Source organism: Equus caballus, chromosome 10, assembly GCF_041296265.1.
Source record: "Equus caballus isolate H_3958 breed thoroughbred chromosome 10, TB-T2T, whole genome shotgun sequence".
Classification (NCBI taxonomy): Eukaryota; Metazoa; Chordata; class Mammalia; order Perissodactyla; family Equidae; genus Equus; species Equus caballus.
Window position 1 is genome coordinate 24,529,091 of NC_091693.1, and position 27,581 is coordinate 24,556,671.

The following is a 27,581-nucleotide window of genomic DNA, read 5'->3' on the forward strand; positions in this document are numbered from 1 at the left end:
AATCAGCATGGCTGGATCCTCTAGAGGCAGCAAAGAGCAAAGAAATGTGGAGGAGTTCACAGTAGACAATGCGAGATCTCAAGGAACCCACAGAATCTGCCAGCAGCCCACCCATGGACCCTGCAGCTGGTATGGAGATTCCTCAGAAAACTGAAAATATAGCTACCACATGATCCAGCAATGCCACTCTGGGGATATAGCCAGAGGAAATCAAATCAGGCTCTTAAAGTGATATCTGCACCCCATGTTCATTGCAGCATTATTCACAGTAGCCAAAATATGAGAGCAACCTGAGTGCCCATCAATGGATGTGTGGATTAGAAACCTTGCTGTATATATTTGCAGTGGGATATTATTCAGCCTTGAGGATGTAATGCTAAGTGGAATAAGCCAGACATAGGAAGACACAGATTGCATGATTTCACGTATATATAGAAGAAAAAGAGGGGGGAAAAGCTGAATTCATAGTAACACAGAGTAGAATGGCGGTTACCAGAGGTTTGGGAAAAAGAAGACATATTGATCAAACATTACAAACCATCAGTTACAAGATGAATAAGTTCTGGAGACCTAATGTACAGTGTTGTGACTATAGTTAATAATAATATATTATATACTTGAAATTTGCTGAGAGAATTCAAGTGTTCTCACCACATACACACACACACACACACGTACATGGTAACTGTGTGAGGGGATGGATGTGTTACTTAGCTTGAGCACGATGATCCTTTCAAAATGTACCTATATATCACAACATCAAGATGTACACCTAAAATATATACAATTTCTATTTGTCAGTTGTACCTTAATAAAGCTGGGAGGGTGGAAGAAACAAAGTTTCTAGTTAACTGCTTGTTGTTTTACAGAAGTAAGGAATTTGCAGCTAGTACAAGGCCTAAAAAATATTAGTGGGAGACACATTGACTATTCCATCTGCAGAGTTTTATAACGTTAATATTTATATATCATCTTGAGAAGAGAAGATTCCTTGTTATAAGTTGAATAATAATTATGACTTACAAAATGCAGGAATGGCTGCTAAAATCTTTACATGATTGTAGATTTTAGGAAAACTAAATGTGTTGTTTAGACACGAGGTTTGTTCAGTGACATGGCTCAGTTCAGACCCTCAGGACATGTCACCCTTAGGGTGAGAAAATCTGGTCATCTTCCATGTGGACTATACAACATATGATGTGGGGACGCTGCCCACCACATCCTGTGAATTTGTCAGCTTTGCTCAGCTCCTGCCTCCTGTCTAACAGAAGCAGCACCATGTTGCCCAAATTATTTAGCTTCCTGGGTGTTGGTGAGTCCTGTAAGGGAAAGGAGAAGAGGGTCATGGTGGAAATCTGGCCTTCTTCATGGCATATGACCAAGTTCCATGGATGGAGCTGCATCAAGCCTGGGATCCATTGGAGATGAATCCTCTCTGGTGTGGTTTCCTTCCAGGATCTGTCTGAGCCAGAGGATCTGGACTCACGTGGGTGAGTCCTCCACATTCCCTCATTACTGTGTGGATCAAAAACAGCAGGTTTTACCCATACCTGTTGGAGGAGCAGAGGAGTTGATACTGATGAGGACGACACTGGGGGACCCATGCTGAGACTTCTAGAAATACAAGGAGAGCAGCATGCCCTGTGGATCCTAGGGTCTTATTTTGTCCTGGAAACTCTACCTACTCATAAGAGGATAAATCAGCTCAGTATTCACCTGAAGGAGGGTGTGAATTTCTGAAACTTGGGTCGGGGTAGATGACTGTCATCTCCATAATGAGAGAGGGACAAAATACTGGACCCACAGAGCCCTCCTAGAACCAGGACTCTACACTCCTTCCAACCTGTCCTTGAAATTAGGATCTGCGGGGCCTCCCACTAGACCTACTTCGGGGGAAGGGAGTGGTCAGCAGGCAGGGCCACCTGGACCTAGAGGCACACTCTAATATAGGAGAACTTAACAGAATATCAGAGTTCATATTTCACCTCATTTTCATCAAGTAGAACTTGCTCCTTTCTCCCACGTATAAGTGTTATTATTTAAGATTGTGTTTTCAGAGAAACTTTGTTCAAGATTTTATTAACACTCTTGCACAAGCAACAAAATCAAGAATACACCAGTGGAGGATGTCAGCAACATGGTGGAGTCAGCTGCTCCCTTCGCCTCTCCCCGTTTTGAACCACAACTAAATGGACATTCACTGACCAATGGAGGAAGCCCACACTGCACAACAGGATGCCTGAGAGACACACGCATCTATACAGCTGAGAGTGGATGGACTGGCTCCCTGGGAAGCTGCAGAGATAGATGAGCATGCCCTGATCTCCCCAGTAACCCTGTGCACACATGAATGCTTTCCAACCTGGTGCAAGCACACAGAAAGTGGGAACACATACAGGAGTGACCTTAGGAAGAGGCAGCAGTAACCCTTCGACCACACTGGTGTTCACTTTCCTGGCATGGAGGGAGGGTCCACCACATCCCTGTGCTGTCAAGAAGAAGTTGTAACTCATCCCAGAGAGGAAGCCCCACTCACCAAGCACAGTGGCCCTGCAGACCACCATCCACTATAAACACAGAGCTTGGCAGATCTATGCACTGAGCCAAATGCTTCCCAGGCAGATGTGTGAGCACTTCCAGAGAAGCTGAGCCTCCAGAGAGGGAACGTATCCCAGAAGGCTGAGAGAATAGGTGCAGTAGATCTGAGCCCACTGATGATCACATTCTTGTGGGGCAGGGGAGCTCAGAGTGCCCCTGAGGTGCCAAAGAGTGGTGCTAGCCCAATGAGGAAGCCCTGCCTGACAAGGACAATCCACACAAGTTTCTGAACTGAGACAAGCACGCATAATACCCCCAGAGCTTATAGCAGACCGGGTGGGGCCAGAAACGCTGCTCTTGCTTCCCTCTAGTGGTTACAGGGGGAATCTGTGTCCTAAGAATACCACAAATGACCTGACAAAATGTTAGTTCATCAAGCACCATGAGAAACTGCAGCAACAATTCAGACCAAAAAGAAAATGACAATTCTCAAGAAACCAACACTGAAGACACAGAAATATGCAACCTAAATGATAGAGAATTCAAAATACCCATCAATAAAGGAGCTCAATGACTTACAAGAAAACGTGGAAAGAAAATTCAAGGAGCTCAACAATAAAATGATTCTCTTCACCAAAGAGATTGAAACTATAAAAAAAATCAAACAGAAATTCTGGATATGAAAAACACAATTAATGAAATAAAAAGTGATCTAGAATCATTGAGAAATAGAACTGATCTTATGGAGGAAGAAAATAGTCTTCTTGAGGATAAAAATGTAGAAATTTTACAGGTGGAGGAGGAGACAGAACTAAGATTTTTTTTTAAATGAAAGAATTCTTCAAGAAATACTCTACTCAATTTGGAAAAGCAACATAAGGATTATAGGTATTCCAGAGGGAGAAGAGAGGCAGAAAGGAGCAGAGAGCTTGTTCAAAGAAATAATTTCTGAGAACTTTCCAAAGTTCTCATCCCCAAAAGGGGATGATTTCAGATCTACAGATAAGTGAAACTAATCAAACACCCAACTTCAGCAATGCTAAAAGACCCTCTCCAAGGTGTATAATAGTAAAAATGGCAGAAGTTTGTGATAAAGAAAAAATATTAGGAGCAGCATGGCAGAAGACAGTAATGTACAAGGGAAATCCTATCAGGTTTTCAGTGGATTTCTTAGCAGAAACCCTACAGGCTAGGAGAGAATGGAATGGTATATTCAAAATACTGAAAGACAAAATCTTTCAGCAAAGAATACTCTATCCAGAGAAACTTTCCTTCAGATATGATGAAGAAGTAAAAGCTTTCTCAGATAAACAAAAGCTGAAGGAGTTCATTGCCACTAGACCTCCCCTACAAGAAATAACTAAAGATGACCTCACAGCGGCAACAAAAAGGCAAAGGTCTGCAAAGGTGTGAGCAAGGAGATAAACAGACAGACATGATCAGATACCTATAGCTCTCTACCAGAACAGGGAGACAAAGACTCAATTACAACTTAAAAGAAAAAGGGAAAGAAAGCATCAAAATTAATGATAAAGCTATTTTGGGAGGCGGGACCAAGATGGCAGAGTGAGTGATCTTCTTTGTCTCTCCCCCATCGAATCTACAACTAATTGGACATCCACCAATTAACAAAGGATATCCAGATAGCATCTCAAGACGCCTAAGAGACTCGCACTGCTATACATCGGAAGGCAGAAGGACTTCTTCCTGGGAGGAGGTGGAAAACTCTCCTACCCCCAATACCCGACCCCTGGACAGACTAGTTCCTGCAAGAGGCTCTCTTCCAGCAGACTCCCCCATAGCATCGCCACGCACCAAGAGCGGGAGTGTGCACTCACCAGCGGAGCAACTGTGGAAACAGGTGACAACAGCCCTACCTAAGCCCCCTGCAACTACACCTAAGCCCGGGGGAATCACCAGGGTCCTGCACCCACCGACAGGGAAGGCCTCTGCTCGCCATTAGCAGGGAGGCGCCGCCCAGAAACCAGAACAAAGGAAAGCTCCCGGCAGGAGGATTCCCCAGCACGGCAACAGACCACCAGCTGCTGCTGGGCCCACAGTCTCTGGCACACAGGTCGGTGCAGAGGGCACCTGGACTTCCCATGGACATGCTTGGGGACAGGGTTGGAGCTCCAGCACCTGGTTCTGCGGCCCAGGGGGAAGCTCCAGGTTCCCGCACCCCTCCCCCCCCCACAGGGAAAGCCTCTGCTCGCCATTAGCAGGGAGGCCCCACCCAGAAACCAGAACAAAGGGAAGCTCCCAGCAGGCAGATTCCCTGGCATGGCACCAGACCACCAGCTGCTGCTCGGCCCACGGTCTCCGACCCTGCACGGGTTGGTGCAGGGGGTGCCTGGACTTCCCGTGGATGTGCTTAGGGAATGGGTGGGGCTCCAGTGCCCAGCTCTGTGGCCCAGGGCGAGGCTCCAGGGTCCTGCACCCCCCTGGCAGGGAGAGCCCCTGCTTGCCATTGGCAGGGAGGCCCCACCCAGCATTTGGAACACCAGGAAGCACCCTAGAGTAGAATTCCCTGCAAGGCAGCAGCTTACCAGCCACCGCCAGGCCCACAGACTCTGACCATGTCCCAGATGAAGCAAGGGGCTCCCAGAGATCCCGTGGACTGGTGTGGAGCAGAGTGGAGCTCCAGTGAAATGGCTACATGGCCCAGGGGGGAACTCCAGGTTCCTACAGAAGCCTCGGCAAAAGCCTCTGCACAGCACTAGTGGAGAGGTCCTGACCGGCAATCGCAAGGTGGGAAGGCCCTGGGGCAAAAGTAGCACAGCTAGGTGAGCTAACAACAGACTGCAGAAGATACCCATAGCTCTGCTGGGACCTATAGTGGACAAGTGTGATCTTGTGGGCTCTGTCAGTGACAAAGCTGCGATTATAGGTGATCCTGCTCCCGGCTGCTGGGAAAGCCCATAACACCACTGCAGACCACGAGGAGGGAGTGTGTCTAAGTGGGCTGCAACAGTAGGCACCAGCAGCCTGAGGCCCCCTTGAGATTGCCCCCACAACCAACGAGGGACCCCACAGGACCACTGTGACTATGAGGAGGGGTCCAGCTCCAGTCAGTAACAGCTGACAGGGTTCCTGGTTGGTGCAGTCTAAACAGCTTCCCCCCCCGCCATAACATTCGCAACAAGTGGAAGCAGCAACTAAACTCTATCTCTATGCGGAGGCACAAATCCACGCCATCAAGCAGTATGAAAAAATATATTAAATCTCCAGAACAGAAGGAAAATGATAAGCACCCAGAAAACAATCCCAAAGACATTGAAATCTATAACCTAAATGATGATGATTTCAAAACTGCCATTATTAAAAAACTCAATGAGTTAAAAGAGAATTCAGATAGACAACTCAATGAGTTCAGGAGCTATGTCACAAAAGAGCTGAACACTATAAAGAAGAACCAATTAGAAATACTGGAGATGAAGAACACAATGGAGGAGATCAAGAAAAATCTGGACTCTCTGAACAGTAGGGTCAATAATATGGAGGACAGAATTAGCAATTTGGAGGATAGGAATATAGAAATGCTGCAGACAGAGGAGGAGAGAGAACTAAGACTAAAAAGAAATGAAGAAACTCTCCGAGAATTATCTGACTCAATTAGGAGATGCAACATAAGGATTATAGGTATACCAGAGGGAGAAGAGAAGGAGAAGGGGGCAGAAGGCCTGTTCAAAGAAATAATAGCTGAGAACTTTCCAAACTTTGGAAGAGAGATGGAACTTCTTGTGACAGAAGCCAATAGATCTCCAAACTTTACTAAGGCAAGAAGACCAACCCCAAGGCATACAGTAGTGAAACTAGCAAAAGTCAACAACAAAGAGAAAATACTAAGGGCAGCCAGGCAGAAGAAAATAAATTACAAAGGAAACCCCATAAGGCTATCAGCAGATTTCTCAGGAGATACCTTACAGGCTAGAAGAGATTGGAATGAAATATTCAAAACTCTGAAGGACAAAAACCTGCAGCCAAGAATACTCTACCCAGCGAAAAGATCCTTCAAATACGATGGAGAAATAAAAACTTTCCCAGATAAACAAAAGTTACAGGAGTTCATTGCCACAAAACCTCCTCTTCAAGAAATGCTCAGGAAGAACCTCATTCCTGAAAAATCAAAACAAGGAAAGGGGTTACAAAATCCAGAACAAAGGAGATAAGCAGAAGGACAATAATACAAAGTAACAGGTCTCCATCAGGACAAAATGCAAAAGAACCAGAAAACAAGTGATAAAATGGCAACAGTATGCCCCCACGTTTCAATAATCACTCTAAATGTGAATGGATTGAACTCTCCAATCAAAAGGCACAGAGTGGCAGGATGGATCAAAGAACAAGATCCAATAATATTCTGCCTCCAGGAAACGCACCTCAGCCCCAAAGACAAACACAGACTCAAAGTGAAGGGATGGAAGACAATACTCCAAGCTAATAATGAACAAAAGAAAGCAGGTCTTGCCATACTTATATCAGACAAAGTAGACTTCAAAGCAAAACAGATAAAGAAAGACAAAGAGGGGCAGTATATAATGATAAAAGGGACGCTCCACCAAGATGACATAACACTTATAAATATATACGCACCTAACACAGGAGCACCAAAATTCATAAAGAAACTATTAACAAAACTAAAAGGAGACATCAACAGCAATACAATAATAGTAGGGGGCCTCAACACCCCATTAACACCAACGGACAGATCATCCAGACAGAAAATCAACAAGGAAATTATAGAATTAAATGAAAAATTAGATCAGATGGACCTAATAGATATATATAGGACACTTCATCCAAAAACAGCAGGTTACACATTCTTCTCAAGTGCGCATGGAACATTCTCAAGGATAGACCATATTTTGGGAAACAAAGCAAGCATCAATAAGTTCAAGAGGGTTGAAATAATATCAAGCATCTTTTCTGATCATAATGCTATGAAACTAGAAATCAACTACAAGAATAAAGCTGGGAAAGAGCCAAAAATGTGGAGACTAAACAACATGCTACTGAGCAAACAATGGATTATTGAAGAAATTAAAGAAGAAATCAAATATTATCTCGAGACAAATGAAAATGAAAACACACTGTACCAAATTATTTGGGACGCAGCAAAGGCAGTCCTAAGAGGGAAATTCATTGCAATAGAGGCTCACCTCAATAAACAAGAAAAATCTTACATAAACAACCTCAAAGGACACCTAGCGGAATTAGAAAAAGAAGAACAAACAAAGCCCAAAGTCAGTAGAAGGAGGGAAATAATAAAAATTAGAGCAGAAATAAATGATATTGAAACAAAAAAGACAATAGAAAGGATCAATGAAACAAAGAGTTGGTTCTTCAAAAAAATTAACAAAATCGACAGACCCTTAGCCAGATTCACTAAAAAAAAAAGAGAGAGAGGTCTCAAATAAATAAAATTAGAAACGAGGGAGGAGAAATCACAACAGATACTGAAGAAATACAAAGGATCATAAGAGAATACTATGACAAACTATATGCCAACAAATTGAACAGCCTAGAAGAAATGGATAAATTCCTAAACTCATACAACCTCCCCAAACTGAATCAAGAAGTAGAGAATCTGAATAGACCAATCACAAGTAAAGAAATAGAAACAGTAATCAAAAACCTCCCCAAAAATAAGAGTCCAGGACCAGACGGCTTCTCTGGAGAATTCTACCAAACATTCAAAGAAGATTTAATACCTATCCTTCTCAAACTATTCCAGAAAATTGAGGAAGATGGAACACTCCCTAATACATTCTATGAAGCCAACATCACCCTGATCCCCAAACCTGACAAGGACAACGCAAAGAAGGAAAACTACAGGCCAATATCACTGATGAACATAGATGCAAAAATCCTCAACAAAATTTTGGCAAACCGAATACAGCAATACATCAAAAAGATTATACACCATGACCAAGTGGGATTTATACCAGGGACACAAGGATGGTTCAACATCCGCAAGTCAATCAACGTAATTCACTACATTAACAAAGTGAGAAACAAAAGCCACATGATCATCTCAATAGATGCAGAGAAAGCATTCGACAAGATGCAACACCCATTTATGATAAAAACCCTCAATAAAATAGGTATGGAAGGAAAGTACCTCAACATAATAAAGACCATATATGACAAACCTACAGCCAACATCATACTCAACGGACAAAAACTGAAACCCATCCCTCTCAGAACAGGAACAAGACAAGGGTGCCCACTTTCACCACTCTTATTCAACATAGTACTGGAGGTTTTCGCCAGAGCAATTCGGCAGGAAAAGGAAATAAAAGGAATCCAAATAGTCAAGAAAGAAGTAAAACTCTCTCTGTTTGCAGACGACATGATCTTATATATAGAAAACCCCAAAGAATCCATAGAAAAACTATTAGAAACAATCAACAGCTACAGCAAAGTTGCAGGGTATAAAGTCAACATACATAAATCAGTAGCATTTCTATATGCTAACAATGAACTAACAGAAAAAGATCTCAAGAACTTAATCCCATTCACGATCGCAACAAAAAGAATAAAATACCTTGGGATAAATTTAACCAAGGAAGTGAAAGATCTATACAAGGAAAACTACAAGACCTTCTTGAAAGAAATCGACGACGACATAAAGAGATGGAAAGACATTCCATGCACTTGGATTGGAAGAATAAACATAGTTAAAATGTCCATACTACCTAAAGCAATCTACAGATTCAACACTATCCCAATCAGAATTCCAATGTCATTCTTTACAGAAATTGAACAAAGAATCCTAAAATTTATATGGGACAACAAAAGATCCCAAATTGCTAAAGCAATCCTGAGAAAGAAGAACAAAGCTGGAGGCATCACAATCCCTGACTTCAAAACATACTACAAAGCTACAGTAATCAAAACAGCATGGTACTGGTACAAAAACAGGTGCACAGATCAATGGAACAGAATTGAAAGCCCAGAAATAAAACCACACATCTATGGACAGCTAATCTTTGACAAAGGAGCTGAGGGCCTACAATGGAGGAAAGAAAGTCTCTTCACCAAATGGTGCTGGGAAAACTGGACAGCCACATGTAAAAGAATGAAAATCAACCATTCTTTTTCACCGTTTGCTAAAATAAACTCAAAATGGATCAAAGACCTAAAGGTTAGGCCTGAAACAATAAGTCTTCTAGAAGAGAATATCGGCAGTACACTCTTTGACATCAGCTTCAAAAGAATCTTTTCGTACACCATAACCCCTCACATGAGGGAAACGATAGAAAGAATAAACAAATGGGACTTCATCAGACTAAAGAGCTTTTTCAAGGCAAGGGAAAACAGGATTGAAACAAAAAAAAAGCCCACTAATTGGGAAAAAATATTTACAAGTTATTTATCCAACAAAGGGTTAATCTCCATAATATACGAAGAACTCACGCAACTCAACAATAAAAAATCAAACAACCCAATTACAAAAAGGGCAGGGGACATGAACAGACATTTCTCCAAAGAAGATATACGGATGGCCAATAGACACATGAAAAGATGCTCATTATCACTAATCATCAGGGAAATGCAAATCAAAACTACACTAAGATATCACCTTAGACCTGTTAGAATGGCAAAAATATCCAAAACCAAGAGTGACAAATGTTGGAGAGGCTGTGGAGAAAAAGGAACCCTCATACACTGTTGGTGGGAATGCAAACTGGTGCAGCCACTGTGGAAAACAGTATAGAGATTCCTCAAAAAGTTAAGAATAGAAATACCTTATGACCCAGCCATCTCACTACTGGGTATCTATCCTAAGAACCTGAAATCAGGTTCCAAATTCCAAAAGTCCCATGCACCCCTATGTTCATCACAGCATTATTCACCATAGCCAAGTCATGGAACCAACCTAAGTGCCCAGCAACTGATGACTGGATAAAGAAGCTGTGGTATATATATATATATACAATGGAATACTACTCAGCCATAAAAAAGGACAAAGTCGTCCCATTCACAACAACATGGATAGACCTTGAGGGTATTATGTTGAGTGAAATAAGTCAAACAGAGAAAGATGAACTCGATATGACACTACTCATAGGTGGTAGTTAACATATGGACAAAGAGAACTGATTGGTGGTTACCAGGGGAAAGGGGGGTGGAGGGAGGGCACTAGGGGTGAAGTGGTGTACCTACAACATGACTAATAATGATGTACAACTGTAATTTCACAAGGTTGTTAACTATCATAACCTTAATAAAAAAAAATTCTTTCCAAAAAAACAATTAATGATAAATACTCCAACTTAGCCACAAACTCACAAATTTAAAAACAGAACAATTTGTAACAGCAATTACTCAGAAGGAAAAGGAAGGAACTTCCTTAGGTTAATGGAGATAAAAGGCTACAAGAAAATGGACTATTTCTTCTCCAATATCTTTCATACAATACTCACAGTAACCACTAAAAAAAATCAAAGCAGAGCCACAGTTCACAAAAAGAGAGAAAACTGGGAAATCCCCCTCAGAAAACCAACAAAATGAAATGGCAGACAGAAATACAAAGGAAGAGAAACAGTGGATGACTGTCTTTTGCAAGTGAATATGATGCCACTGCAGCACACCTCACTAATGGCCCTGATGTGCACATATGTTTCCTTCTACATTAAAGGTCATGACAATTTCCACCTCAATGTTATGCTACATTTTCAGTGATATTATTCTGACCAAACCCTAGTGCATCCACAAGAGAGGCAAAAGAGAAAACAATGGCAAAGTGAAATGTGGGAGAAAAATAATGGTTAACACAATAGAAATATGTTTCTTGTAAGAGTACGAATTGCTTCAGCTAATTGAGAAGTAAATAACAGCTACTAGTTAAAAGGAAAAGACACATAATATTTTCATTGACTTTCCTTGGTTGACACATAAGGTCACTTATTTTTATTGGTAAGTAACACATTTCTAATCATAACCTCTGTTTATTTTTCTTTCAATTTTGTGAGACAGGAATGAAGCAGGATGGAGAAAGCCATAGCCTTCACTAGACTCTGAATGTCCATCAAAATTGCTCTTGATCTGTTACAGTAAATACTTCATATGTTTGCATTGAGGTTTCCTCAAAATAAGATTACTCTCTGTATGTTCGGCCTCAACTGAGTCAACCAAACAATAAGCCATTTCCCAATGAGAAACTGAGTCTCTGAACAAACACTTTGCCCAATATCACAAGATATGTAATGAATAATTTAAAATGGATTCATGTGAGTTTCATGTCCCATGAATGTGAAGTGAGATGGAGGTCATCAATACAGACTTGGGGTTATTTCAGAGTTGGTGTTCACCCATGTGTGTTTTTGTTTGTCAAAATCATTGTTCTGTAGGGGCATGATGGTAGGAACTCTTAGTCTGCCATCCTGCTGAGAGTTCTCTGCATGTCTGCATTTTTTTATTCTGACATTCTCCAATTTTTGATATGATGTAATTTCATCATGCCCTTTTTTTGGTATTTATTTCAAATTTTTATTCCATGTTACTGTACTGGTGGGGTTTTTTCAATTATTTTATTGGGATCATAATGTTTTATAACGTGTGATTTTGGGTGTACACTATTATTTATAAATTTCTGTATGGACTTCATTGTGCTCAACATCAGTAGTCTAATTTTTGTCCATCGCCATACAAATGTGCCCCTTTACCCTTTTTGCCCACCCCCAGCTGCCTTCCCCTCTGGTAACCACTTATCTGTTATCTTTATTCATATGTTTGTTTATCTTCTACATGGGAGAGAAATCATATTTTAAACAAATATTTCATGTTTTAGTATTTTACTAATTTCATGAAGTATTGAATGTTTTTATATCTTCTCATTGTTTATTGCTAATTAAATTGCAGCACTCTCAGGGACGATACTACATAGGCTAGAAATACAAAAATAATTGTAGGGAGTGATGTCAGCATCAAAGCAGAGTGAGTTGTTCCTTTTGTCTTTCTCCTGTAAGTTACAACAATCAGACATCCATTTACCTAAGGAGGAGTCCCTACACAGCACAACAGGATGCCTAAGAGATCCATGCATCTATACATCTGGAGGTTGGTGTACTGAACCGCTAGGAGGAAATGAAACTAGAGGAACAGCTCTCTCTGCCTCACCTAGCAGCAGGTATGCAGGGTGCAGATCTCCCATCAGTGTGCATGCTTGGATGCAAACACTATGAAAGCAGAAACAATGGCACAGCTTGGTACCTGTCCATCCCCAAGCAGACTCAGTGCACCCACTATTTGAGACTGTGGGAGCCAAATAGAGATGGTGGGAGCCAAAACCATAGGAGTGGATTCGTCCCTACACCACTCCCAGTGTATCTAGCATGGACAACTGCAAGTGGATGCTGCAGGAGAAAAAAAATTGGTGCAGCTTGGTCCCTGCCCCTCTCCCAGAGGATCCAGAGTGCACACCCTCATTCTCTCTCACAACAGTGTCTCAGTCTTTCCAAAAATGAGGACAGTTTACAAAATTCATATTTTTCTGGCTGCTGTGGTGCATCCAGATGTGAGTTTTCCAAACATGCCTCCTAGTGCCAGAGACCAGAGTCTGCATGAGTGAGCAGTAGCAGCAACCTCTCCCTGCTTAGCCTCTGCTCCCCCAAAGTAGTAGGAGGTAGAACTTATGACCAGAAGCTTCAGGAACCCAGACCCCAGGGGCACACTCCCAACACTGACTCCAACAGCTGTGGGGGCTGCATAAAATTCCCTGGATCCCTGGCACCCCAGCAGCAAAATTGAAACCTGTGAACCCAGCCTCCCTGACAGCAATGCAGCCAGCACCCCCAGCCAGCCTCAGAGCAGCAACAAAGGAGGTGCCTGGGGTAGCAACATCTAAGACCATGGAGAGCCCATAGAGAGCTGGAGGAACATGAGATCCAGGCAACGCTGGAAGCAGCAGAAATGCTCACAGCCAGGTGACCCTAGTGGTGACACCTGAAACTGGAACAACATCATAAGCACTAAGGTTCAAGCAACCTCAGAGCCACAAGATGCACGAGGAGGGCACTAGTGATGCCTCTAGCAGAGGCAGTGGAGGGTGGAAAGGGTAGGCTCTCACATACAACTAAAAACAGCTCAAAATCAAAGCAACAAAAGATGTACCCAAATAAGAAATGTGGTTACCACCACAAATGCACCACCAGAGGATGAATTCACCAACCCATGAAAAAATACACTAACACATCAGACCAGGAGAATGACACCTCTCCAGAAACCTGAAGTCATAGAAGATTACAATTTAAGTGATAGAGAATTCAGAATAGCTGTCAAAAGAAACTCAATGAGTTATAAGAAAACTCAGAAAGACAGATTAATGAGCTCAGGAAAATATTTATTAACAGAAGGAGTACTTCATTGAAGAGATTGAAAATCAAAAAAAAAAAGCAGAAATGCTGCAGATGAAGAACACAATTAATGAGATGAAAAATAAAGTAGAAAACATGTAAAAAGAGAGCAGACATATATAAGAGAGAATTAGTGAGCTCCACAATAGAAATCTACCAATGATTCAGGTGAACAAGGAGAAAGAACTAAGATTTTTGAAAAATAAAGAAATTCTACTTGAAATATATGATTAAAATAGGAAAATTAAAATTAGAATAATAGGTATCCCAGAAGGAGAAGAGAAAGACAAAGAAGGAGAGAGCTTACTCAAAGAAACAATAGGTGATAACCTCCCAAAGCCAGGGAAATAACTGGACATACAAATACATGAAACTAATAGAATTCCTAATTACCACAATGCAAAAAGACCTTCTCCAAGGCATGTAATATTAAAACTATCAAAAGTCAATGACAAAGAAAGAATACGAAGGGCAGCCATAGAGAAGAAAATAACCTATAAAGGAACCCCCAGACTTTCAGCAGATTTCTAAGCAGAAACCCTACAGTCTAGGAGAGACTAGAATGACATATTCAAAATACTGCGAGATAAAAACTATCACCCAAGAATACTCTATCCAGATAAATTATCTTTCTGATATGACAGAGAAAGAAAAGCTTTCCCAAAGAAAAGCTGAGAGGGTTTGTTGCAACTAGATCTGCCTTTAAAAAAATGTTGAAAGGAGACCTCCTGCCTGAAACAAAAAGGCAGATGGCTACAAAGCTTTGAGCAAGGGAATAAAAAGACAGACATAATCAGAAAATTGCAGCTCTATATTGAAATAGCTTAGTAAGCACTTAATTATAACATAAAGGATAAAAGGAAAGGCTGTATCAAAAATAACTACAGCCACTTCAATTTGGTCACAAACTCACAACACAAAAAAGATTAATTTGGGACAAGAAAAATATATAGGGGAAAGAAGAAAATGATGGACCCTGAATAGGCAAACAGAGATAAGAGGCTATCAGTAAAAGGACTATGTCATCTATGAAGCCTTCTATACAAACCTCATCGTACAGTCACAAATCATAAATAACGGAAAATCCATCACAGAAAACCACCAAACTGAAATAGCAGTCAGAAATACAAGTAAAAAGAAACAGTGGAAATATAGAACAGCCAGAAAATGATAGATAAAATGGCAGTATTAAGCCCTCACATATCAATAATCACTCTAAGTGAAAATGGACTGAACTCATCCATCAAAGAAACAGAGTGGCTGGATGGATTAAAAAACGATATGCAACAACATGCTGCCTCCAGGAAACATATCTCAGCTCTAAAGGAAACATAGGCTCAGAATGAAGGGGTGGAAGATGATGCTCCAAGCAAACAGCAACTGAAATAAAGCAAGTAGAGTCCTACTTATACCAGACAAAACAGACTTCAAGATAAAAAAGATAACAAGAGACCAAGATGAACATTAAATAATGATAAAAGGGACATTCCATCAAGAAGACATAACACTTATTAATATATATGCACCTAACACAGAACCACCAAAGTATATAAAATAATGACTAACAGACCTAAAGGGAAAAATTTACAGCACCACAATAATATTACAGACTTCAACACATCACTTTCCCTAATGGATAGATCACCTAGACAAAAAGTCAACAAAGAAACAGTCATTTTAAATGAAACACTAGACCAGATGGATTTAATAGACATATATAGAACATTCCAACCAAAACAGCAGAATACACATTCTTCCCAGGTTTACACGGAACATTCTTAAAGATAAACCATATGTTGGGAAACAAAGCAAGCCTCAATAAATTTAAGAAAATTTAAATCATGTCAAGCATCTTTTCTGACAACAATGATATTAAACTAGAAATCAACTACAAGGAAAAAGCCGGGAAAGTCACAAATTTTTGGAGACTAAAAACATGCTACTGAATAACTATTGGATCAATAAAGAAATCAAAGGAGAAATCAAAAAATACCTGGAAAAAAATGAAAATGAAAACACTACATACTGAAACTTAGAGGATGCTGCAAAAGTGGTACTAAGAGGGAAGTTTATAGCAATGTAGACCTACCTCAAGAAACAAACAAACAAACAAAAACAAATAAACAGGGTCCAGCCAGTGGCTCCAGGTTCACCAGTTCGGATCCCGGGTGCAGACCTAAGCACTGCTTGTTGAGCCATGCTGTGGCAGGCGTCCCACATATAAAAAAGTAGAGGAAGGTGGGCACAGATGTTAGTTCAAAGCCAGTCTTCCTCAGCAAAAAGAGGGGGATAGGTGGCAGATGTTAGCTCAGGGTTAATCTTCCTCAAAAAAAAAAAAAAAAAATCTTACACTACACCTAAAGGAAATAGAGAAAAGAAGAACAGACAAAGCTCAAATTCAGCAGAAGGAAGTAAAATATGAAAATCAGAGCAGAAATAAATGAAATACAGAATAAAAAAATAGAAAGGATCAATGAAACTAAGAGCTGGTTTTTGAAAAGATAAACAAAAGTTTACAAACCCTTAGCCAGACTCACTATGAAAAAAAGAAAGACTCAAATAAATAATATTTTAAATAGGAGAAAAATTACAATGGACTCCAGAGAAATACAAAGGATTATAAGATGATACTATGAAAACCTATACACCAACAAATTGGATAAGTTAGAGGAAATGGATAATTCTTTGAATCATACAATCTCCAAAACCTGAATCAAGAAGAAATAGAGAATCTAAATAGAACAATCACAATTAAAGGGAATGAAACAATAATCAAAAACCACTGGAACAAACAAAAGTCCAGGACCAGATGGCTTCTCTGGTGAATTCTACCTAACATTCAAAGAAGATTTAATACTTATCCTTCTCAAACTCTTCCAAAAAATTGAGGAGGATGGAACCCTTCCTAACTCATTCTACAAGGCCGACTTTACCCTGATACAAAAACTGGACCAGGACAACACAAAAAAAGAAAAATTATAGGCCAATATCTCTGATGAACATCGATGAGTAAATCCCCAACAAAATATTGGCAAACCGAATACAACAATACATTAAAAGGACCATACACCACGATCGAGTGGGATTTATTCCAGGGAAGCACAGATGGTTCAACACCCACAAATCACATCAACGTGATACACAACATTAACAAATGAAGAATAAAAACCTCATATTCATCTCAACAGATATAGAGAAAGCATTTGACAAAATCCAACATCCATTTATCATAAAAACCTTGAATAAAATGGGTATAGAAGGAAAGTACCTCAACATAATAAAGGCCATATATGACAAACCCACAGCGAACATCGTAATTAAAGGTGAAAAACTGAAAGTTATTCCTCTGAAAACAGGAACAAGAAAGGATGCCTACTCTTGCCAGCAATTAAGCAAAAAAAGAAATAAATTATATCTAAACAGGAAAGGAAGAAGTAACTGTCACTATTTGTGGATGACATGATCCCAAATATAGAAAACCCTAAAAATCCACCAAAAAACTACTAGTAATAACCAAAGAATACAGTCAATATGCAGAGTACAAAGTCAACATAGAAAAATGAGCTGCATTTCTACACACTATCAATGAACTAGCAGAAAGAGAAATCAATAACACAATCCCACTTACAACTGCAACAAAAAAGAAGAGAAATTGCTGCTGCTTATGGGGGGAAAGGAAGTCAGAGAGAGGAAGTGTTTGGGAGAAACAAAAGCACACACCCAGGCCAGGAGGGAAGTGGCTCTTCTCCCTGTGAGTTAGTTGACAGTATTATAAACATCTCCCCAAACCTACTTTTCCTCTTGGGGTCATCTATCCTGTGATATCCCCATTGGCCCCTCTAGTCAACCAAGGTGGAGAGTGGAAGAGTCCTCAATTCTTCACTCTCTTCCACTTCACATATGATGAACAAATTCACAGTTCTGCCGCTGATCCCTTCTTTCCACAACCCCAGTCCATCACCACAGAGAAGTCCAGTTGAAGACTCAAGACATCTTGATGGTGCCATACCATAACCTCCTTCCTGATCACTACCCCAGATCCTCATTCCTTGATGAAGTGTTTTATTCTCATGGCCCCAAATTTATCTGTTACTGACTCTCCCCTGCACAAAACCCTCCCACAGTTTTACCCTTTCCTTCGAGTAAATTCCAACTATCTCCACATGACAATCCATGACGTTGATGATTCAACTGGGCTAATCTCTCCAGCCCCAGCAAAGCCAGCTCCTCCCTACAAACCACTCATCCCAGTTGACCACCTCCCCTCCCCAGACACACACACAACCTGAGTAATTACCACATTTGTACCTTCTCGTGGGAAGCTCCCTGAGCCAATTTGAACATGGCAGACTCCTTTCCAAACCTCCTAGACCACGATAATGACAAAGAACTCTTCCTGCCTCATCCCGCACAACCATGAATGTATTTTTGTGGTGGGATTTGTGTAAGGGTTACATGAGGAATCCCCATAAACCACTTAGATTACTGATTAAGTGTGCACCCTGTGTGGCCAGGGTGCAGCATTACCTGCTTACTTACAGTTCTTAGATTAGTTCTCCTTCTTCCGGGTCAAGGATGCCAGCCCCTCCCCAGACACATGCTAACTCTACCTTGTCTTGGTCTCTCCTTCTCTAGAAAGCCCCCACACTCCCATCACTAAGGTTGCTAGACATCCACCTGTTATTGAGTCTCTCTGTTCTCTATTTTCCTTTTTCTACAACTTACCCAAACAATAGCCAAATTGTCCATCATCTAATATCTGTATTGTCTGTTGTTACTAATTAAAGTTCCATGAGTCCAGGGAAGGAACTTATCAACTTCACCACTGAATCTCACGTCTGGACAGGGTAACTACTTAATAAACACTAGTTGATGCCTGAATGGTGGAGGAAGGAAAACAGTTTGCATTTACAGGCTCCTAGGTCCTGCCCTGCCTCCTCTACCCTCATGCTCTGAGACAAGTGTCGCTGTCTGGATTTGAGTTTGACACAAAGTGAAGACAGAGCATATTGGATCTGGTGAGTTTCAGATCTGGTCCAAAAGATCCCCCAAACCTGCTGCTTTCTCAGCACCATCCTTCAGAGAGAGAAGAGTAAGGCTCTGTGAGGGGTTGTTCCCTTTTTCATGAAGCCACAGATGAGGAACTCGTGACATGTCACCTGGAGCATGGACCTTTTAGTACCCTGTCTGTCTTGCCAAGTTCTTTGATTTTATAAATTGACTGTACTTTTTATTCATTTAAAATACTCTAATGATTTCGTGTTGGATGAAAGTTTATTGTTAGTATAAATCTGCCTTTTCCTGGGGGATGTGCTTTGAGTTAACACTAGAGTAAATCCATTAATCTTTGAATGTTTGGTAATAAATGAGTATTTTGAAGTATTGCCACCACTTTATTTAAGTGCTGCTTCTTTATGGATTAAGATATGCTATGTTCCCCTACTTACCTTTCGAATTTCCAGACCACTTTTGGTTTGATTAAGAGTTATTTGCTTTGTATAATTACTTCAACCAGTTTCGAGGTTATACCTTGCACTTTAATTTTAGGTAGTTGCCCACATTGTTAATATTGGTATTTAAGTTTATAATTTTGAATCATTTTTTGATTCCTCCCTTCCTTTAGATAAGCAAAGAACATTTCACGTAAGCTGAACTCTCAGTACTTACATTCTTTCAAAAACTCGCTCTTTCTCTCCCTCTCTGTTTATAACATACACACACAAACACACACTCACACACTCCTAGCATTTTGACTCAGCTTTCTTAAATATAAATATATATGTGCATATCTGTATAAATATGGTTTCAAATATTTGTTTTGCCATTATTTTTCTCACTTTTGAATCTTACTTTCTCTACTTTTTGTATATTGTTCCTCTGGTTCAAGTACATATTTTAGTATTACTTTTAGTGGGTGTCTATAAAATAAAATGTCTAAGATCTTGTATATCTTGAAGTATCTTATTTTTACTCTCTATTTTTGTTAAGATACTTGAAAATGCTTTACTATTTCAAATAAAATATACCATCCAACTATGAGGTGGGGAGAGCATATATAATGATTAGGGATCTACCATCAAACACCCTCCTCATCCTTCATGAAGATGAAGCCTCATATGGTGGGTTTAACATGTAAGACAGAAATCTAAACAGGTCAGTTGTGCCCCAGGTCTCCTTGCACTTAATGGATTTCTCCCCTGCTGACCTTTCACCTTTGCCCCTTAATAGTAATTTGGTGGAATGTAGAATTCTTCACACATAATTAATTCCTTGGATTTACTTTTCCTGTATTTTTTTTCTGTTTGAAAGTTCTTTCTCATTAATTTCATTCACTTTGCCATGAAATGTTAAGACTCAGATTTCACTGATATATCCATGCACCCAAGCACTTACATGTTCTTTCTACATCTCTGTAAAATGCCCACCATTTGCCTCTAGGACTGCTGCAGACATCATTCTCTCTTCCTTCCTCCTGAAACTCACAACATACATTGTTCTTCTCTTTCTATTCCTCATGTATCTTAATTTTCTCATTCCAATTTCTCTGCACTGCATTCTACAAAAGATCCTCAATATTGTATTTGATTGTCATAATTGGATATTCAATTTTGTCATCTCCTTGATGAAAAGATCATTCTGACTCCGTTAAATGAAAGCATTATTTTTGCCTCTAAGATATTTGTCTAATTCATTTTTAAATTCTATGTTCTTCTATAATATAACCCCTGTTGTTCCAAGAATTCAATTTCCTCTTTTATTTTTTTTTGATGTTTAGAAATGCTTAAATTAAAATGAATTTCATATACTTAGTATTTTATTTCCTCCTATATGAAAACCCCTATTAGTTACTCTATAGATTGTCTTTCATAACAATATTTATCATTTTTAGGGTGGCTCTTTGATGTCCATTCTTGTTGGATGCTCACTTCCTACACCTGATTTTCCATAGAGAGTTTCTCCCAGGGCTGTCCTGACCTTCAGGGCTGAAAGGGGTGGATTGTTGCAGCTTCCCTGCCCCATGGCATCCTCTCTCCAAGCTTAACATTTGACTAGGCATGTGCTTAGCAGGAATGGCTCCACTGTAAGCCTCACACTCACACGTGGGTAGACACCCATGATGGACTATGCTTAATTAAATCTGTTTCTCACACACACAGGACATGCCTCATTGCTGACCTCTGGGCTGGATCTATGGACAGAGATATCACAGTGCCCATCCACAAACATAAGAGAGGGCAAACTCAGCTTCCAACTTTCACCTTGAGCCTTATTCCCAACCTAGGGTCCCTCTCCTGTCCACACAGAGGTGAAAACTTCCCCTCTAATGACACCTTGCTGGCCCCAGACATCTGTGGCTGCTCAGCCTTGGGAATTTTTTGTTGTGGTTTCCCCTCTATTTTGGAAACTTTCATTTCTCTTTTCCTACAATAGTCGGTGGCTGCATATTTCAGATACACTTAATAAACAACATTTCTCAGAGTTAGGAGCAGATGGGGGCTCTTGAGTGAGCCCACCAATCACCCACTTTGACTGTGGAGTCTGACACCTCGATCCTCTCATGTTTCTAGCCCCACACATTTTAACCAGGTCTGGAAATTAACAATGATTGATGGTTCCCATGAACCCAGCACCACTGATCCCACAATCACTCCAAGTGGGGTTCCAGACAACAATCTGCAGAGGAAGAAACTGAGGCTCGGAGATAGGGCATTAATTCCCAAGGTTACATGAGCAGTGGATGATGGATCCATATTTAGATAAAAATCAGCCTTATCCCTGAAATCAGAGCATTAATCCACTCACTGACCCCTAAATCTCAAGACTGGACCTCAGGATGAGGGAGAGACCTCTGCCTAAGGGAACAAGGGGTATGAGGAGGCAGAAATGACTCAGAGGTTTGTTCCAAGAGAGACAGGAGTGGATGCTATTGCAAGAAAAAAGAGAAGTCCATGAAGGGGGCTAAAGGAGAAAGAAAGCCCATACTCAGAGGCCAGGAGAGGAGGGATGTTGTCTTCCCTTATTTCATTGTATTTCTTCTTTTTACTCATCATCACAATAACCTTGACCTGAAATGTACAGCTAGATGTTGAACGTGTGTCTCTGCTGATCTGAGCTCTGCAGTGCAACACAAGCATGCATCAGCCTTGAATCATCTTCAGGGCCTGAGATGACCACCATCCATGATGAGGACTTCAGAGGGATGTAATGACGGATGGCCTGAGGATAAAGGAGATCCTAGTTGAAGAGGCTCTGAGAGGGAAGAACATGCCCTGGGTCCCCCCACCTGTAAGAAGTGTCTCAGGAAAACACCACACCTGTTTGTTGCTCCAACCTGGAAACAAGAGCTAGGCTCCTGGGGATGGGTGCTTCTGTTCCTGTGAGACTGCTGACATGGCAACCCCTTGAAGGGACAACCATTCTCCAAGTGGCCACACACTGTGTATCTATCTGTCCTTCCAGGCACTGTGATGTCCTCCATCTGTACAACCAGGGCAAGTGGGAGGAGACACCACGATCCCCACCCTCACAGTCCTGCTCTGCCTCAGTGAGATTTGAGGAGGCAGACAGGAAGCCCTAGTCAGGGAGGGACACTGCCCCACAGCCAGACCCTGGTCTGTCAGGAGACCACAGGACTCAGGAGACTCATGGGGAGGATAAGTTCTGCTCGGTATTCATGGGAAAATCTCACAGGGAACTCTCTCCCATCGGTGAGTGCGGGCCTAAGGACACAAGTGCAAGCGAGTCCATCCTCATGTGTGCTAGGTCCAACCACCTTTTGGGGACAATGGGCCACCCTTGGGCAGTGGGGATGGAAAACAGCATTGTTGGGCCAAGAGATGGAGGAAGTCTTGGAGGGTCTGGGGGCTGAGAGCTGGGGAACTGGGGGTAGAGAATGTCTTGTGACCCGATGCTTAATTTCATTCCAGGTACCCTCCTCAAATCTACCGTCTATGTTGTGCATGTTCTGTGATCCCCTGAGGTAGGCCCGTGACCATCTGGTGTCAGAGGACTCTGGAGGCACAGGAGTACCATCAGGATAAAGAGGGAAGCACAGAGTTCTGAGATACACAGAACTCACTGGAGCCCAGGTACAAGGCCAAGTACTCTGTCTCACACATGACAGATCTATACGCAGGGAGCTATTGCTCTTATTATCTCAGCCACACTGACTGGTCAGAGCGCAGTGACCCCCCTGGAGCTGGTGGTGACAGGTGAAAGGACAGACTTGGGTCCCAGCCCAAGGCTCTGTCCTCAGGAAGGGAGCCTGCTCTGAGAGGTGTGTCCCCTCTCACTTCCTAGCCCTGAGGGATATGATGGAGTTGTGAACCTCATTCTCCTTCTCTCCTAGGAACCTACAGCAAAGCCACCCTTTCAGCCCTGCCAAGACCTATGGTGACCTCAGGAGGATACCTGATCCTCCAGTGTGGGTCATAGGAGGATCTTACAGGTTCATTCTGACTAAGAAAGTAGAACACAAGCCCTCCTGGATGCTGGACTCACAGCTACATCCCAATGGGTAGTTCCAGGCCCTGTCTCTGTGGGCCCCATATCCCTGAGCCACAGGTGGATGTTTAGATGCTCTGACTGTTACAGAAACAAACCCCAGGTGTGGTCACATCTCAGTGACCCCTGGAGCTCCTGGTGCCAAGTGAGGAAATCACTTTCTTGGCCATGAATGACTCAGGGCCTGAGACTGGTCCCTAGGGGGATGATGAGGTGACAGGATCGCAAGGACTATGTATGAGTCCAGAGACACACAGAGAGTGAGATGCAGTGAGAGCTTGAGACACAGGAAGAGAGAAAGGTCTTCAGTGGCTCCTCTGAGGCCCCTTCTCCCCTGTCAGGAATCAGCTTAAATGTGACCTCCAAGGGTGATCTTCACTGATGACACTGCTCAGAACAGTCCTGCCTTCTCCTTACCTATTAAATATTCCTTCTCTATATATGTATGTGCACATGCACATATCTCCAGTTACCTTACATATATCTAGAATTTTACTGATATATCATATATTTACATAAAGATGTGTACACATATATTATAAGTATAAACATAAATATATATAATCCTCAGTTTAAGATATTTATCCATCCAACTAATGTATTTCACCTGGTATGGGTTTATGTGTTTGCTATTGGTCTACTCAACTTCACTCACACTCCAGAAAATCTGAAACACTGTGCTAATGAATCACTGACTTAACATTGCCATTTGGAAAAAATATGCACATATATGAATGTGTTTATATGTATAAATGTATATATGTTTGCATGTGTATATATGTAAAATATATACAAATATAATAAATGCACACTCACACACACATATATACCACATTGTAGATATCCCCAAGCACTTGAGGAATTATTAACGAGAGATTAAATTGATGATGAAACACCCAGGGATCTGGTTGAGCTAGAGTGAAAAGGGGGGCAGCCCCAGACTTTCACCCCTTTATGCCCCTGACATCAAGAGCCCATGACAACCAACCCCTCATCCTTGGATCCTGGATCTTCAGATTTGAATAAGTAGAGACTCATCTCCAAGGGATTCAGCTTATATGGTCCTGTATCCCAGATTGAACAGAGAACGCACAAGAGCTCCATTAATTCTGAATCGGAGAGAAAATTGTTCTGACCTCTTGGGGCACCACCAAAGTGTGTTCCACTGAGATGAGACTCAGAAAGGAGACCTGAATTCACATAACACAGGGAGCCTGGGGAATCCAATGAGCCCAGAGGAAACCTGGCTTCAGCTGAGAAAGGGTTAATTAAGGGAACACATAAAACTTATGTTGTGATAAGGTCAGAACCAAGAACACACAGAAAGGCTGGACTTGGGACTCCTCACTCAGCCCCTCATTTTATGAATCTCAGAAGCAGCTGACACCACAAGCCCATCACAAAACAAGTCAGACCCCAAGAGTGGTGAGCAAGAGTAATTCTCAGTTATGGGGTTGGTGCAGAGGGTCATGACCTGTCAAGGGGAGGTAGGTGCCCTGGGTGGACATCCAAGGATCCTGGGGTGATTTTGATCTGCCCTGACCTCCGTGATCTCTTGTCCAAAATTTCTAGCCTCGCATCCTCAAGACTACATAGTGGAATATCTCATCCAGGTGGGAATGACTTGCTTCATCTTGGTGGTCCTCGGGATTCTGCTATTTCAGGCTCTGCACAGCCAGAGAAGGAACTAAGATGCAGCCAGGAGGTAAACACAAGAGAACAAACCCACAACTCAGTGAGGTAGAAACTTGAAAATTAATCTTATGGACCCAAGATGTTCTGAAAGGAAATATGCAGCATATATTGGTTGAATTCTCTGCTGAGAATATCGAGGAGGTAAACATGGTTTGGGTGCAGGAAAATGTCTGGGTGTCTCCAGTCAGGATTCTTCCTCTATTAAACCATGGTGCTTTCCCTCCCTGCCACTGCTGACTCTCCTCGATTGCCTTCTTTCTTTTCTCACCCCTATAACATGAAGGTACATACAACATGGCAGGTTTGGATCCACGCCTATACACACTTTCTTGCTCTGGACTGCCTTTTATAAACAAAATCTGCTATCTCCATCACGTTGAACTTTTATTCAGCCATAAAAGGAACGAAGTACGGATACACACAACAGTGTGAATGAACATCAAAAATATGAATCTAAGTGAAAGAAGCCAGACACCAGAGATCACATTTTGTAGGATTTCATTTATATAAAACAGAGAGAAGAAGAAAACCCATGGAGACAGAAATCAGATGTGTGTCTGTCAGAGCCTGAACTGGAGGAGGGAGTGGAGACAAGCTTCATGTTTCTTTTGGGGTGATGAAAATCTCTTGGAACTAGAGGAAAGCGGTGGTTGCAACATTGTGAATTTACTAAATTTCGGTGAATTATGTGCTTTACTAAGGACAATACTGTGTTATGTGGATTTTACATCAATAAAAAGAAAAGTAAGTAAAAAGGACCTGGTTCCCTATAAATCTCTTGTACTTTAAGAAATTGCCCCATGTTCCTGTGGAGTTTTATCTGTGGTAAAATCCTCACCAGCACAGAGATGCTCCAAGTACCATAGAGCTTAGGAACGAATCCACTGATGAAATTTTCGCCTTCACTCTTGATTTGGTAGAGTATAGAATCCAGGATGAGCACCATCATTCTTGCATCCTTTAAGTCTTTGGTTATCTGCAATTCGACCATGGATGTGATGTGGCTTCTCATTTATATTGTTACTTGGCTAGGAGGGCAGATTTGGACACTTCCAAGTATCCCTTCCTACCATATGTCTCTTACAGCACATGTCTTAATCATGTCATAGAAAAGACATCAGATCAAGACCCTTCCATGTCTCAGACACTACTGACCCTACAACAACCCTGAGAGCTGAGGTTGTGATCATTTTTTCCCGCAAAAAGGAAAACAGGAGAGGGCATGTTACTTGCACAAAGTACACTGTCAATAAATGTCCCCTCTTGTCTTAAAATCTGTGAATTGTCTTTAACTAGTACATTTGCCCAAAGCATGGAGACAGAATCCACAGTATCAGATGAAGAGTCAGGGTCTGGGGGACAAGAGGTGGTGAGGAGGCAGAAATGACTCAGAAGTTTGATGGAGAGTGATGCGGAGAAGGAGCTGCTGCTTATGAAAACAAAGAAGTCAGAGAAAGGAAGTGCTTGGGAGAAACAAAACCACAGACCCAGGACAGGAGGGAGGTCGTGGTTCCCTCTGTGAGTCAGTTGACAGTATTATAAACATCTTCTCAAGCCTCCCTTCTCCCTTCTCCCCATAGGCTCCACTAGTCTAGCAAGGAAGAGAGTGGAAGAGCCCTCAATTCCTCATTCTCTTCCACTTCGTATACAATGAACAAATTCACAGTTATGCCCCTTCTTTCTGTGACCCTGGTCCATCATGACAGTGAAGTTCAGTTGAAGACTCAAGATGACTAGTTGATGCCAACCCATCGTTGTCCTTCCTTCCTCATACCCCAGGCCCTCACTCTCTGATGAAGTATTTTATTCTTATGGCCCCAAATTTATCTGTCACTGACCCAACCCTGCACAAAGCCCTTCCTCATGTATCCACCCTCCTTCATGTGAATTATAACTGTCTCCACCTGACCATCCATAACGTTGATGATCCCACTGGGCTAATCTCTCCAGCCCCAGCAAAGCCAGCTCTTCCCTGAAAACCAAAATCATCCCAGTTGACCACATCCCCTCACCAGACCCACACAGAATCTGAGTAACTACCACACTTGTGCCTTCTCATGGGCAGCTCCCTGAGCTAACTAGAACATAGCAGACTCCTTTTAAACCTCCTAGACCATGATAATGACGAAGACTTCTTTCTGCCTCATCCCACTCAACTGTGAATGTGTTTTTGTTGTAGGATTTGTGTAAGGGTTACATGAGAATTCCTCATAAACCACTTAGATTACTGATTGTCTCATCATCTAGGGGTTGGATTAATGACGGAGTTTTATCAGTGTTTATATCAATACTTCCCTACAGAATAGCCCATACAGAGTGGTTCTCTTCTCAAAACAGCAATAGGTTCTTACATTCTTTTACTGAAAATTTCCCCATTGCCTGAAAGATAAAATCCAAGAATACTCACAGGGTGCACAAGAGCCTCTGTGAAGAGGGTGCAGCATTACCTGATTACTCAGTTCTTAGACTAGTTTACCCTCTTCC

At 41.6% G+C, this 27,581-nt stretch overlaps 1 pseudogene; it reads left to right on the plus strand.

Moving 5' to 3' along the window:
* Positions 1-7: 7 nt before the first annotated feature.
* On the plus strand, positions 8-25,093 carry LOC106781954 (leukocyte immunoglobulin-like receptor subfamily A member 5; annotated as a pseudogene).
* Positions 25,094-27,581: the final 2,488 nt, after the last annotated feature.